Below are 13537 nucleotides of genomic sequence, written 5' to 3'. Positions count from 1 at the left end.
GAACAATACGGACAGCGTCCTCAGGACACCCCCTACGAACACTCCCCGGACACCGCGAGTGTTCTTAGAAGCGTCTTCAGAACACCACCATCTTGTTTATTTGCGAACATTTCAGGACAGCGCGAGTGTTCTTAGGACACATTCAACTTGACAGAGAACAATACGGACAGCGTCCTCAGGACACCCCCTACGAACATTCCAGGACACCAGGAGTGTTCTTAAAAGCTTCTTCAGAACACCACCATCTTGTTTATTTGCGAACATTTCAGGACACCGCGAGTATTCTTAGGACACATTCAACTTGACAGAGAACAATATGGACAGCGTCCTCAGGACACCACCTACGAACACTCCCCGGACACCGCAAGTGTTCTTAGAAGCGTCTTCAGAACACCCCCATCTTGTTTATTTGCAAACATTTCAGGACACCGCGAGTGTTCTTAGGACACATTCAACTTGACAGAGAACAATACGGACAGCGTCCTCAGGACACCCCCTACGAACACTCCCCGGACACTGCAAGTGTTCTTAGAAGCGTCTTCAGAACACCACCATCTTGTTTATTTGCGAACATTTCAGGACACCGCGAGTGTTCTTAGGACACATTCAACTTGACAGAGAACAATACGGACAGCGTCCTCAGCACACCCCCTACGAACACTCCCCGAACACCGTGAGTGTTCTTAGAAGCGTCTTCAGAACACCCCCATTTTGTTTATTTGCGAACATTTCAGGAGACCGCAAGTGTTCTTAAAACACATTCAACTTGACAGAGAACAATACGGACAGCGTCCTCAGGACACCCCCTAGGAACATTCCAGGACACCGGGAGTGTTCTTAGAAGCGTCTTCAGAACACCACCATCTTGTTTATTTGCAAACATTTCAGGACACCGCGAGTGTTCTTAGGACACATTCAACTTGACAGAGAACAATACGGACAGCGTCCTCAGGACACCTGTTAGGGAGAATTTTCTGTCTAGGCTGAATTTCCTAACCTAGTGAGTCCCCCAGCAGCTTTGCTGGATTTCGGGAGTTTGTTTTTTTCCATCCTGCCAAGAGTGAGACTCTTTTCCTCCCACTCTTGGACATTTATGTGTTTAATTCCTTTAAATGTCAATGTGTTCTATGGGCTATGGGGTCTTTTACTCCATAGGGTCTCATATGTTTTTCTATGTGTGTTACACCGCACCCTACGTGCCGTAACACTGGGGCGTCCTAGCGGACCTCCACCATAGACTCCATACCCGGGGACTGACTACTGTCTCCCCGGGCATGTAAAGTCACCATTGGCTTTACTAGACCTAAATTTACTAACAGAACTAGTACAAACCATCTTATTGTGGACGTACTAGTAGGGGTAATTCGATTACTCCTGGATCTGTTACTCGAGGGGGGCACTGTCCCGTCCCCCCTTGTCGAGTTTTGGCTGGTGGCAGTGGAAACTACTTGTTATGTTCGACCCGAACATAACCCTATGGGATTCGTCCCATTGTTGGAGATTGATACTTTTCCTCGTTAATCTCTAACGTACCACCGGTCTGCTTATCTTAAATAAGTTTATTGGATGGTATTTTCTGCCAGAACTAGGTTTTTAAAATGGCGTCTGTGTTCGTCTCTGTGACTCCTAAACCAAAGGTCGAGCCCTTTGTTCCACTTTTGGCGGGCTCTGTACAGAGACCCTCCAAAGTGGTGCCATTCTGTCTTGGTTACCACAGGGGTGTGGGAGGGGGTTTAGGCACCCTGGACCGAGTTGCCTTGCCAACTCCGGTCGCACTCTGGAGTGATTGGCCCAAGTGGTGAGCCTTCCCGCTCACCACTTAGCATGTGTTGATTGACAGCTAGGCTGAATGAATCGGGGTTTTCTGCATAAAAGCAGGGCTTTTGGGACTGGATCTTCAGAAGTCGCCACAGGACCTAAGAATCCGACGAGGGTAACACTGAGCCGATCTGCACAACGACACCTCCGGTGGAGCCCTTACGGAACCGACTCACCACTTCCCGATGACAGAGGAGATCTCCCTGCCGGAGAGTCTCTTCCCCTGACTGGTGGGAACAACCAGTCCCCTTTGCTTTTTATTCGCCTCAGGATGCAGTGGTCGAATTGCCCGTGCAGAGCACCTCGGCAACCGGATATCCACTACCCCTGTACCGCGACCAAAAGGTGGTGCCTTGTGATGGAGCACTCCGCGGCTGGTCTCTTCCCTGGTGGTGCACCTGACTTCACTTTTCTTCGACTACGAGATCCTCTCTACTCTTGGCAAAGACCCGACGTGCATCCACCACCAGGAACAACTGCCCCCACCGGAGCTGCCCTCCACAACAAGGTACCGTGTCCGCCTGGCTTCCCTTTCAATCGGTTCGAGTGAGGTGTCTTAATCCTCTCCGTTCCGTTGGGTCGGCTCCAAGCTTTCCTCATTCATTGTTCTGAACTGGTTCAATCTGTCGATAACAATTTGCTACAAAGACTTGAATGCATCTCCACTAGAGACTTTTTGGGACATCGCGCCTTGCCTCTCTCCGAGTGGGCCTGGCCTCTGAACTTTACGATCTATTGTGATTCTTGCCTTCCTGCCTTGCATTTTATCCGCGTAGGATTGAACTGTGTTGATTTCATAACCTGCCTACCTTTTTCTCTCCCGTCCTAACAAATATTAGAGTGTCATCTGGGTTGAGGTATACACCTCTGTCTGAAAATAAGTGGTACCGGCAGAAACTAGACTTGTCGTAATGTTGCTAGGGGGATTGATTGTTTCTTCTTCGTAGAGTAATTGTGTTTGATTTGTTTGCCGTGAATTTGCCATAGTGTTTTACATAGATGTTTCGTTATAAATAAATGCCTTAATATCTTTACGCTAAGCCTCGTTGCGTGTTTGCTTGTCTTACTGGGAAGAATTGTCCTATCTTGTATACTCCACGTACTGCTCAATTCTTCTTGAGGGAAGTCTGACTGCTCAGCCACAGCTACCAAGTGAATCTGTGTGGTACAGACTGCTACCAAGTGGGTTCACCGCCAAACGCCTGTAGTCCTAAATCTTTTGCAGAGGTCCCAGAGGGAACTGCACAGGTTTCCGCCTAACACTGGTATACAGCGGTGGGATTTGTATCGAGTATACAGTTTAGAGTGCTTTTCGACGCTGTAGGATAACTAACCACAAAACTTTGCACAAAAAGCAACTTTCAAAAAACATGTCGATGATGGAAACTTACAGTCAAGAGTCTTTGTCAGGTGAAAATACTGAGAGTCTGCGAGCGCTCCGTAGGCAAGAGAATCTTTCTGTAAGAGGCAAGAAGTTAGGACTAATAGAGAGATTGCTGGCGAACCAAAGTCTGGGTACTGGTTCAGAGGAACCAATCTCTCCAGCAAATGTAGATGACAGTAACGTTGTTGATCTGAATCGTAATTCTGATGATAGCGATGAAGAGGCTGACGAGGACGGCGAGGCTAACGAAACTGTCTCCCCTGTTCCTCTACCCGCCTTACCAGCTGTGCCTACGGGGCCCATACCAGGTCCCACAAGTAACCCTGCTTATTTTGAACTTGAAAAAATGAAGCTCGAACTGGAATACAAACGGTTCTTGGCTCAATCCGAACGAAACCAAGAGCTCAAGTTCAGACGGATGAATGCCCAGGCTGAGCAGAAGCAAGCTGAGTTAAGACTCAGAGAAATAGAACTTAATCACGAGTTAGAGATGAAAAAGTTGTCTATGGAAAATGCTTCTCTTTCCTCTGGTTCCTCTAGGAGCTCCAGTCCCAAAAGACCCCGGATGCCAAAGGAATTAGTGGGTATGTATGAACCGAGATTGGATGTGTTGGATTGGTTGAAACTGTTTGAGTACAATCATGGGCTCCAGGACATCACCGGCAATGCTTTACTTCACTGGTTGTTCTCTAGGCTCCCTCCTGTTGCGACTGATGTGGTAATGGAGTTGGGGGAGGCGGATAAAACGGATTACGAAAGTGTGAAACTAGCTTTAATAGCTAGATTCGGGAAGACCCCTTGGGCTACCTGGGTGAGTGAAGGGTTGAAAAACTTAGAGGGATGGATTAAGGGTTACAAAGTGAACACTTATGAGGGTATGAGAAATCTTTTTATGTTGGAGTCTATTTATAATGCCTGTTCTCCTGAGCTCAGACAGCACTTGGCTGATTCGAAGGAATTGGATTCCAGGAAGCTAGCTAAGGCTGCTGACTTGTGGGTTGCCAACAGGGCTACTCATAAGGATTCTGGGGCAACTCAGAAAAAGGATGAGGGAAAACAGCCTAAAAAAGACTCAAAAGAGAATTTTAATAACTCACATTCCAAAGAGGGCCACAAACAAAACCAGAAGGGTAAGCCACTGGGAAAACCACAGCAGAATAGTGTGTCTTCTGGTGCCAAACCGGAAGGAGGTCAGAACAAGCCACCATTCCAGAAAGCATTCGGTCAAAGCTTTGTTTGTGGCTCGACTGATCACGTGAAAGGAGATCCCAGATGTAAGGGTAAACCTTCAGGGGTCCAACTTGTCTCCTTAGCCTTCGCTCCAGAGGAGGAAGTCCAAATGGCAAGTGGAAACTTTCTACTGCTAGCTGACGAACCCATTGGAGTCTCAGCCAGCGTTTCTTTAGTATCTCTGGGGTTGTGGGAACAACAGAATTTAGATGTCTATAATTCTATCCCCGATAATACTAAAGAGTATTATAAGGACAGTGTCCAGGTGAATGGTCAGGAGACTCCTGCCATTAGGGACACTGGGGCCAGCATAACTGTGGTGGATAAATCATTTTTTCAGGCTGAGGATGTTGCTAACGCACCCAAACGCCTCACCAAGTTAGCTGGAGGGCCTGTGCAGATGCTTCCCCAATTACCAGTTCTCATCCAGTGTAACAACATGACTGTGAAGATACCTGTCAGCATACAGAGTGAGGTACCAGGACGCGTACTGTTGGGTAACGATCTAAAAACTCTCGGAGTTGTATCGCATGCTCCCAGACCTCCTAGTAAACGGTTACAGGAGCTAACCAGACCTGCAAGAGAGAGGACCATGCGCAGTACTCTCGGGGAGATGATGAAGAAAGAAATCACTCCTGCTCCACTGGAATTGTCGGCCACTGTCTCCAAGACATCCGAAGCAAAAGGGAAACCTAAGACTTCTATCCCGAAACCAGCAGCCAGCATTCCAGTGCAGCCGACACGGACTTCCCCGCGGTTGTCCAAAGTCACACCCGTAACTCCACCTCCAGCCGAGGCTGAGAGGGAGGTACAACCCTGCGTGGTAGAATTAGACTCTGAGGAAGAGCTAATGGAAGGCCAGGAACTCATTGGAGATCTGGATACTGTTGACCATCCTGAGCTGCAGTCTTTACTGGCAGAAGGTGGACCCAACAGGGCAGACTTCAGTAAAGGGCAGAGAGAATGTCCAACTCTGGAAGGTCTTCGCCACCAGGCAGAAGCTCAGGCTGAAGGGCAAGAGCCTGGGAAATACAGGTTGCACTGGGAAGATGGCCTCTTCTACAGTGAACCGGCCGAGTCTGCACCTGGAGACTACAATTGACTTGTAGTACCCCAAGAGAACAGACCACAGTTCTTGCAGTTAGCCCACGAGATTCCTTTGGCTGGTCACTTGAGTTTCAAGAAGACTAAGGAAAGGCTCTCTCTCTACTTCTATTGGCCGAAGATGGGGGCCGAAGTAGAAAAACACTGCAGGAGCTGCCACACCTGCCAGATCTCTGGTAAGGTTGGCTCCAAGAATGTGGCACCTTTAGTGCCTCTCCGGTTGTGGGAGTCCCATTTGAGAGAGTAGGGATTAACATTGTTGGTCCCCTTGATCCTCCAACCTCCTCAGGCAACAGGTTTATACTTGTTGTAGTAGACCATGCTACTAGGTATCCTGAGGCAATTCCTATGAGGACTGTTACAGCTCCGGCTGTGGCTAAGGCCCTCCTTGGTATTTTTACTAGGGTCGGGTTTCCTAACAGGACAGGGGGTCAAACTTTATGTCCAACTACATGAAAGCCATGTGGAAAACCTGCGGAGTTACTTACAAGTTCTCAACAGCTTACCACCCACAAACCAATGGGTTGGTAGAACGGTTCAACCGAACCATGAAGAGCATGATAGGTGCTTTAGAGGAACCCCTTAAGCGTAAGTGGGACCTTCTACTGCCATGCCTTCTCTTTGCTTATAGAGAAGTCCCTCAGGAGGGAGTAGGTTACTCTCCCTTCGAACTACTCTATGGTCATCCCGTCAGAGGTCCATTGGCCCTGATTAAGGAGGGGTTGGAGAGTGCTCCTTCCCCCAAGCCAGTCAGAGTGACTGACTACGTGATAGGTCTCCGGAGGAGAATGTCACACATGATGACGGAAGCAAGCGATAACTTGAGAGCTGGACAAGCATTGGTCAAGCACTGGCACGATCAAAAGGCTAACATGGTTGAGTTCGCTCAAGACCAGCTCGTTCTCGTTATGATCCCAACAAGGCAGAGGGCCTTGCAAGATAAGTGGATGGGACCCTTCCAAGTAGTGGGTAAATTCGGAGAGGTTAACTATCTGATGGACTTGGGCAATCCCAAGGAGGCTCCGACAGTCTTTCACACCAACCGACTCAAAGCGTATGTCTCACGACCTGATGTAGGAGCGTTGCTTCTAGCATCATCCGAGGAAGAAGAAGAGAGTGAAGCTCTTCCGGATCTCCTGAAAAAATTGAAGGACTAAATCTCTTCTCCAATCTGACACCCGAGCAACAAGAAGAGTGCAAATCTATGTTGAATCAGTTTGCCTCTCTGTTCTCGCTTTCACCAGGCTTGACCCCTTGGGGCCAGCACGACATACTCACTGGTGACTGTCTGCCTGTCAAAAGCAGAGGATACCGCATGTCAGAAAACGTACGAACCCACATCAAAGGTGAGGTCAGCAAGATGCTTGATCTCGGGGTAATAGAGCCCTCTACTAGTCCATGGTCTAGCCCAGTTGTGTTAGTACCAAAGGCCGGATCTAAAGAACTTAGATTCTGCGTGGATTATAGAGCTCTTAATGCAGTCACCAAGACTGATGCCCACCCTTTGCCGAGAACAGATGAGTTGGTGGATAAACTTGGCGCCGCCAAGTTCCTCAGCACATTTGACTTGACGTCAGGCTATTGGCAAATAGCCCTGACAGACCATGCCAAGGAGAAAACTGCATTTTCTACCCCCGTGGGCCTCTACCAGTTTAAGGTCATGCCTTTCGGACTGAAGAATGCACCTGCTACATTTCAACGGATGGTAAACCAGGTTCTGAATGGGATGGAGGACTTCTGCGTGGCATACTTGGATGACATCACAGTGTTCAGCAATTCCTGGGAAGAACATGTAACCCACCTGAGAGATGTTTTGCAGGCTCTTGGACGAGCCAATCTGACCATAAAGGCGAGCAAATGCCAAATTGGACAGAGTAAGGTAGTCGATCTTGGGCATGAGGTAGGCGGTGGAGAAATAAGGCCTTTGCTCAGTAAAATTGAAGCTGTACAAAATTGGACAACACCAACTACTCAAACCCAGGTGAGGGCCTTCCTAGGCCTCACTGGATATTACAGGAATTTCATAGAGAACTATGGGACCATAGCTTCTCCACTGAATGTCATCTCCTCGCCCAAATTTCCTAAAAAGGTTAAATGGAACGAGGAGTGCAATCAGGCTTTTGAAAACCTGAAAAAGGCTCTTTGCCAAGCCCCAGTACTCAGAGCTCCTGATTACCGCCAACACTTCATTGTGCAGACAGATGCTTCAAATGTAGGAATAGGTGCCGTACTCATTCAACTGGATGGGAAAGGTAGGGAGCACCCCGTTTGCTTCATCAGCCGCAAGCTGAAGGATCCTGAAACAAGGTGGGCAACAATCGAAAGAGAGTGCTTTGCTATTGTGTGGGCTCTGAAGAAGTTTAGGCCGTACTTTTATGGTTCTACTTTTGTCATTCAGACTGACCACTAACCCTTGAGATGGTTAATGCAAATGAAAGGGGAAAACCCAAAACTATTGAGATGGTTGATCTGCCTGCAAGGGTTTGATTTCACCATTGAGCACAGGTCAGGATGTCACCACCAAAATGCTGATGGTCTCTCTAGGATGTATGTCATCGACTAGAGGTATGAGATTCATCCAGGAGTGGATTAAATCCTCCTGTCCCTTAGTCTGGGGGGGCGAGTGTTAGGGAGAATTCTCTGTTTAGGCTGAATTTCCTAACCTAGTGAGTCCCCCATCAGCTTTGCTGGATTTCGGGAGTTTGTTTTTTTCCATCCTGCCAAGAGTGAGCTTTTCCTCCCTCTCTTGGACATGTATGTGTGTAATTCCTTTAAATGTCAATGTGTTCTATGGGCTATGGGGTCTTTTACTTCATAGGGTCTCATATGTTTTTCTATGTGTGTTACACCGCACCCTACGTGCCGTAACACTGGGGCGTCCTAGCGGACCTCCACCATAGACTCCATACCCGGGGACTGACTACTGTCTCCCCGGGCATGTAAAGTCACCATTGGCTTTACTAGACCTAAATTTACTAACAGAACTTGTACAAACCATCTTATTGTGGACGTACTAGTAGGGGTAATTCGATTACTCCTGGATCTGTTACTCGAGGGGGGCACTGTCCCGTCCCCCCTCGTCGAGTTTTGGCTGGTGGCAGTGGAAACTACTTGTTATGTTCGACCCCGAACATAACCCTATGGGATTCGTCCCATTGTTGGAGATTGATACTTTTCCTCGTTAATCTCTAACGTACCACCGGTCTGCTTATCTTAAATAAGTTTATCGGATGGTATTTTGTGCCAGAACTCGGTTTTTAAAATGGCGTCTGTGTTCGTCTCTGTGACTCCTAAACCAAAGGTCGAGCCCTTTGTTCCACTTTTGGCAGGCTCTGTACAGAGACTCTCCAAAGTGGTGCCATTCTGTCTGGGTTACCACAGGGGTGTGGGAGGGGGTTTAGGCACCCTGGACCGAGTTGCCTTGCCAACTCCGGTCGCACTCTGGAGTGATTGGCCCAAGTGGTGAGCCTTCCCGCTCACCACTTAGCATGTGTTGATTGACAGCTAGGCTGAATGAATGGGGGTTTTCTGCATAAAAGCAGGGCTTTTGGGACTGGATCTTCAGAAGTCGCCACAGGACCCAAGAATCCGACGAGGGTAATGCTGAGCCGACCTGCACGACGACACCTCCGGTGGAGCCCTGCGGAACCGACTCACCACTTCCCGACGACAGAGGAGATCTCCCTGCCGGAGAGTCTCTTCCCCTGACTGGTGGGAACAACCAGTCCCCTTTGCTTTTTATTCGCCTCAGGACGCAGTGGTCGAATTGCCCGTGCAGAGCACCTCGGCAACCGGATAGCCACTACCCCTGTACCGCGACCAAAAGGTGGTGCCTTGTGACGGAGCACTCCGCGGCTGGTCTCTTCCCTGGTGGTGCACCGGACTTCACTTTTCTTCGACGATGAGATCCTCTCTACTCTTGGCAAAGACCCGACGTGCATCCACCACCAGGAACAACTGCCCCCGCCGGAGCTGCCCTCCACAACAAGGTACCATGTCCACCTGGCTTCCCTTTCGATCGGTTCGAGTGAGGTGTCTTAATCCTCTCCGTTCCGTTGGGTCGCCTCCAAGCTTTTCTCATTCATTGTTTTGAACTGGCTCAATCTGCCGATAACAATTTGCTACAAAGACTTGAATGCATCTCCACTAGAGACTTTTTGGGACATTGCGCCTTGCCTCTCTCCGAGTGGGCCTGGCCTCTGAACTTTACGATTTATTGTGATTCTTGCCTTCCTGTCTTGCATTTTATCCGCGTAGGATTGAACTGTGTTGATTTCATAACCTGCCTACCTTTTTCTCTCCCGTCCTAACAAATATTAGAGTGTCATCTGGGTTGAGGTATACACCTCTGTCTGAAAATAAGTGGTACCGGTAGAACCTAGACTTGTCGAAATGTTGCTAGGGGGATTGATTGTTTCTTCTTCGTAGAGTAATTGTGTTTGATTTGTTTGCCGTGAATTTGCCATAGTGTTTATCATAGATGTTTCGTTATAAATAAATGCCTTAATATCTTTACGCTAAGCCTCATTGCGTGTTTGCTTGTCTTACTGGGAAGAATTGTCCTATCTTGTATACTCCACATACTGCTCAACTCTTCTTGAGGGAAGTCTGACTGCTCAGCCACAGCTACCAAGTGAATCTGTGTGGTACAGACTGCTACCAAGTGGGTTCAACGGCAAACGCCTGTAGTTCTAAATCTTTTGCAGTGGTCCCAGAGGGAACTGCACAGGTTTCCGGCTAACAACACCCCCTACGAACACTCCCCGGACACCGCGAGTGTTCTTAGAAGCGTCTTCAGAACACCCCCATTTTGTTTATTTGCGAACATTTCAGGACACCGCGGGTGTTCTTAGAACACATTCAACTTGTCAGAGAACAATACGGACAGCGTCCTCAGGACACCCCCTACGAACATTCCAGGACACCGGGAGTGTTCTTAGAAGCGTCTTCAGAACACCACCATCTTGTTTATTTGCGAACATTTCAGGACACCGCGAGTGTTCTTAGGACACATTCAACTTGACAGAGAACAATACGGACTGCGTCCTCAGGACACCCCCTACGAACACTCCCCGGATACCGCGAGTGTTCTTAGAAGCGTCTTCAGAACACCCCCATTTTGTTTATTTGCGAACATTTCAGGACACCGCGGGTGTTCTTAGAACACATTCAACTTGACAGAGAACAATACGGACAGCGTCCTCAGGACACCCCCTATGAACACTCCCAGGACACCGCGAGTGTTCTTAGAAGCGTCTTCAGAACACCCCCATTTTGTTTATTTGGGAACATTTCAGGACACCGCGGGTGTTCTTAGAACACATTCAACTTGACAGAGAACAATACGGACAGCGTCCTCAGGACACCCCCTACGAACATTTCAGGACACCGGGAGTGTTCTCAAAAACGTCTTCAGAACACCCCCATTTTGTTTATTTGCGAACATTTCAGGACACTGCGGGTGTTCTTAGAACACATTCAACTTGACAGAGAACAATACGGACAGCGTCCTCAGGACACCCCCTACGAACACTCCCCGGACACCGCGAGTGTTCTTAGAACAGTTTCACTTTGCTTGCGAACAAAACGGACACATATTGAGTCCTTAGAACACCCCCCAGTCAGTTTATTTAGAACATTTCAGAACACCCATGATGTCCGCAAACAAATCCAACACAAAAAGAACGTGTAACACATAAAAAACACAACTTTCATCCTATCTCATACACTCCCACCCTCCCCAAACACTCCTACACACCAACACACTCTACAAAATACACATTTTGAACCAAGTGTCACCGCGGACATCCGCGAATCCAAGATGGCGGGCGCTACCGAAAAATCTGACGCGCTTCATGCTCCACGCCGTCCAATCAGCGAACACGTTGCATGTCCGCGAACATCACGCAAGACGATTGGCCACGGAGCGAACAGGGAAGTGTGTCCGCGAACCGAACACAGATATCACTAATTTATTTTCACCTACTTTTTGGTCATTTTAAAAAAAACTACTGGACGGATTTTCACCAAATTTGCAAAAGCACGCTTTCGGGACCAAGCCGCTGCTCCTGGTCCAAATTTGGTGGAAATCTGTCCAGCGGTTTGGGCTGTAGGCGTGAGCAACATTTTTTTCCCATTCAGTCTATGGGGAAAAAAAATGTTTTGGGACCCCCCCTATAACTTTGCCCCCCACCTGGACGAAAAATTCAGAGTGACCCAAATACTTGTTTTGCAAAGTTTGGTGAGGATCCGTCCAGGGAGAGCGAAGTTATAAGCCACCCAAAAAGTGCTCTTCCTATGGAAACAGCAATTTAACCATAACTACATGTAATATATATATATATATATATATATATATATATATATATATATATATATATATATATATATATATATATATATATATATATATATATATCAGTATCCATCTTAAAGGTGCTGGCCTTAAAGGTGTTGGCTTTAAAGGTTCTGGCCTATCACAAAATGGTGGGTTGCCCTATTTATGTCCATATTGTGACACCTGATCCATTTCAAGCTTACTTTCTTTAGTACATATATTTATAGTGTACTAGTTAACAAGCCTTTCATTATTTAAAACATTCTGACTTTATAACCATAGCTTGGTTTTCAAAGTGCTTTGTGCTACAAATCATTATAATTCTTGTTTTCTGCACATTTGAAAGCACTACTCAACCACCAAGTTTTCTACGCTTGTTTTAAGGGGGAGGGTGCCTGTCTCCACTGCATTCAATTTAAGGGGGAGGGGTAGCCTTCCTCTTCACATTTGTTGTTCCTTTTTAGAAATGGACTGTGGCCACTAATTTGTTACACCTCTCTGGGTAGGTTAATTGGATTAGAGATTGTGCTGAAGATGTGTGCCCACAAATTAGGGTCAGGTTTTAGGACCACAATTGATAAACCATCATGCCGAGGGGCTTGGAAATTCTTGCTATGAGTGATTAATGAAGCAATGTGCTCCTCTGAACAGGCCAAGTGCCACGAACGCAGTGTAGGTTCTAAGTGGCAATTTCTTTCCCCAAAGCCCCTATTATACACTTTAGTGAAGAGATCAATCCACCCTTGTTCCCCAAAAGGATTTATCAGGACACAGGAGAGCGGGGACACAAGATTATTAATCGTTTGCCAAAAGGAGGATACGTCCTTTGTGCATACCAGTTGCAATATTTTTGATGCATCATACAACAGGATGTCATATTTGTAGAATCAGAGCCATTGTCCATATCAAAGTTTCAATGCCTTTCTTTGTTCAGCCTCAGAAGACAAACAGCAGTATAACGCCCTTTTCTTTGATTAAATGACGGGATCATAGTCATGGATCCTGAATTTTTTTTTTCTTTGACTAGGGAGAGGCATACGTTCATAGATTTGGACCAAAATGTCCCTATATGGACAGTTTGTAAAGCGACATAGTATGTGTCTGGTGGGAAAAGATGTAAGAATACACCATAGAACTTCTCCATACTCACCTTATTCCAGAAAACTCAATTTTACCAGACCTAGTCTCTAACACCTGGCCATAGATATTGCTGGTCTCTTCCTGTTTATCCACCTGCCACCCTCCAAATAAGGAATAGTGGTCACTGAGATCCATTTTTGTGATTGGTGTAGAGTTGACATTCTGTAGAATTTCACCTGAAACAAAGAAGTAGTCCAAAATACTATTTGAAGTACCTTGTTGCCAGGTTGGGTTTGGAGGAATGTCACCCATAACCATACTGTTCACCATATTCAGACATAATCAAACCAATGTGCTCCCAGCAAAATGCGTTTAGGTCACCACACAGAAAAATCAAATTACAATTTTTTACAGTTTTTTATAGTTTGCAATCATGGTTTAAATGTTCAATTGCATCAAACAAAATGTCTTGTGCAATCATATTGCCATTCCAATAGAGATTAATTATCAGAGTGGAAGACATTTCTACATACAACTCCTTATCCCAAGTCAATTCCACTGCCTGGACAAATGCTTTCGGAACT

The sequence above is a fragment of the Ambystoma mexicanum genome, chromosome 6q (genome assembly GCF_040938575.1).
Source record: "Ambystoma mexicanum isolate Mex_15411 chromosome 6q, UKY_AmexF1_1, whole genome shotgun sequence".
In the NCBI taxonomy this organism is placed as follows: domain Eukaryota; kingdom Metazoa; phylum Chordata; class Amphibia; order Caudata; family Ambystomatidae; genus Ambystoma; species Ambystoma mexicanum.
This window is presented reverse-complemented; position numbering follows the sequence as displayed.